This window comes from Bison bison, unplaced genomic scaffold, assembly GCF_000754665.1.
Source record: "Bison bison bison isolate TAMUID 2011002044 unplaced genomic scaffold, Bison_UMD1.0 scf7180017864233, whole genome shotgun sequence".
NCBI lineage: Eukaryota > Metazoa > Chordata > Mammalia > Artiodactyla > Bovidae > Bison > Bison bison.
In genome coordinates this window covers 5202099-5204821 of record NW_011494805.1, presented here as the reverse complement: position 1 = coordinate 5204821, position 2723 = coordinate 5202099, and the positions used below count along the sequence as shown (strand labels likewise).

The window sequence follows — 2723 nt, the reverse complement described above, 5'->3', positions numbered from 1 at the left end:
CCAGTACTTTGGCCACCTCATGCAAAGAGTTGACTCATTGGAAAAGACTCTGATGCTGGGAGGGATTGGGGGCAGGAGGAGAAGGGGACACAGAGGATGAGATGGCTGGATGGCATCACTGACTCGATGGATGTGAGTTTGAGTGAACTCCAGGAGTTGGTGATGGACAGGGAGGCCTGGTGTGCTGCAGTTCATAGGGTCGCAAAGAGTCGGACACGACTGAGCGACTAATCTGAACTGAAGCATTCCCTTGATCTTAAAATCAATTCTTCTCTACAAGTTTCCCCAGTTCTTTAGAATTTGGATTGTGTGCTTGCTCCTCAGTCATGTCCGATTCTTAGTGACTCCATGAACCATAACCCTTCAGGCTCCTCTGTCCATGTGACTCTCCAGGCAAGAATACTGGAGTGGGTTGCCATGCCTCCTCCAGGGGATCTTCCCAACACAGGCATCGAGCCCAGGTCTCCTGTGTTGCAGGCAGAGTCCTCACCGTCTGACCCACCAGGAAGCCAGTTTGGATTGTCACTTCTACTATTTAGCTTTATACTTAAAATGTTCTATTTAGACTCTGACTAAATTGGCTCATCTGTAAAATGGATACCTTCAATTATTTATTCACTAAGAATTGATTGATCATCACAGGCTGATCATCTGTGAGATACAGTGCATAGTGCTTTCTTAAAATTCTAACTTTAATAACTATCCCATGATTCTGGTATTAGTGTAACCTTGTTACACTTAAATTCATACTAGAGATCACACTCTTAGACAGCAGTCTATCTGTAGATAATTAAGGAGCTGTGTCTTAAGGGAGGATTAAAATAGTAATAAACCACTGTTTTCCCCATGCCCTCCAAAAAGCTTTTACTTAATTTATATGTATTAATGGGATTTAACTGATATATCTATGACATATTTATAAGCTATGACAAACTGAGACAGTATATTAAAAAGTAGAGACATCACTTTGCTGACAAAGGTCTGTACAGTCAAAGTTATGGTTTTTTCCAGTAGTCATGTATGGATGTGAGAGGTGGACCATAAAGAAGGCTGAGTGCTGAAAAATTGATGCTTTTGAATGTGGTGTTGGAGAAGACTCTTGAGAGTCCCTTGGATTGCAAGATAAAATCACTCAGTCCTAAAGGAAATCAACCCTGAATATTCATTGGAAGGACTGATGCTGAAGCTGAAACTCCAATACTTTGGCCACCTGATGCGAAGAGCCGACTCATTGGAAAAGACCCTGATGCTGGGAAAGATTGAGGGCAAAAGTAGAGTGCAGCAGAGGATAAGATGGTTAGATATTATCACTGACTCAGTGGACATGAATTTGAGCAAACTCTGGGAGCTGGTAAAGGACAAGGAAGCCTGGCGTGCTGCAGTCCGTGGGGTCACAAACAGTCGGACACGATTTAGTGACTGAACAGCAACAAACCGACATACTTAAAAGCTTTTAAAATTAGGGTAGTTCTACTGCTTCAGTTTTATTTCTCTAGAACTGGAAATAGAACCCCTTTTGCCGTAAGTGAATTTTATTAGTTGGGGCTTATAATTCTGCAGAGTAATGAGTCCAAGATAACTTCAGCTTTGGCTGAAAACCAAGGGACAAGGTCTTCATGATAAAGTTTGTTTGGACAACTTCACCTAATACGCTTAACTGGTAGCAGCACACGTTCATCTCGTCAAAGAAAAGATAAAGCTGCTGGAAGATATCTAGGCGGCTGGGCCCTTCTGTGGCTCCTGATACAACCTCTGGCTGACAGCTCTGCCTTACAATAGGCCAGGAGAAGAAAAGAATTTGTTTAAAAAAAAGAGAGAACATTAAAATGGTGTTATAACCATACACAAAAATAAACTCAAAATGGATTAAAGATCTAAACGTAAGACCAGAAACTATAAAACTCCTAGAGAAGAACATAGGCAAAACACTCATAAATCACAGCAGGATCCTCTATAACCCATCTCCCAGAATATTGAAAATAAAAGCAAAAATAAACAAATGGGACCTAATTAAAAGTAAAAGCTTTTGCACAACAAAGGAAACTATAAGCAAGGTGAAAAGACAGCCTTCAGAATGGGAGAAAATAATAGCAAATGAAGCAACTGACAAACAATTAATTGCAAAAATATACAAGCAACTCCTATAGCTCAAGTCCAGAAAAACAAATGACCTAGTCAAAAAATGGGCCAAAGAACTAAACAGACATTCCTCCAAAGAAGACATACAGATGGATAACAAACACATGCAAAGATGCTCAACATCACTCATTATCAGAGAAATGCAAATCAAAACCACAATGAGGTACCATCTCATGCCAGTCAGAATGGCTGCTATCAAAAAGTCTACAAGCAATAAATGCTGGAGAGGGTGTGGAGAAAAGGGAACCCTCTTACACTGTTGGTGGGAATGCAAACTAGTACAGCCACTATGGAGAACAGTGTGGAGATTCCTTAAAAAACTGGAAATAGAAATGCCATATGACCCAGCAATCCCACTGCTGGGCAAACACACCGAGGAAACCAGAAATGAAAGAGACACGTGTACCCCAATGTTCATCGCAGCACTGTTTATAATAGCCAGGACATGGAAGCAACCTAGATGTCCATCAACAGACGAATGGATAAGAAAGCTGTGGTACATATACACAATGGAGTATTACTCAGACATTAAAAAGAATACATTTGAATCAGTTATAATGAGGTGGATGAAACTGGAGCCTATT

At 40.7% G+C, this 2723-nt stretch overlaps 1 protein-coding gene across 1 annotated transcript in view; it reads right to left on the bottom strand.

Annotated features, from left to right (window-relative positions):
- The window catches only part of CA2 (carbonic anhydrase II), a 17832-nt gene that overhangs the window by 7594 nt on the left and 7515 nt on the right, over nucleotides 1-2723 (bottom strand). The gene's annotated exons all lie outside the window — the stretch shown is intronic.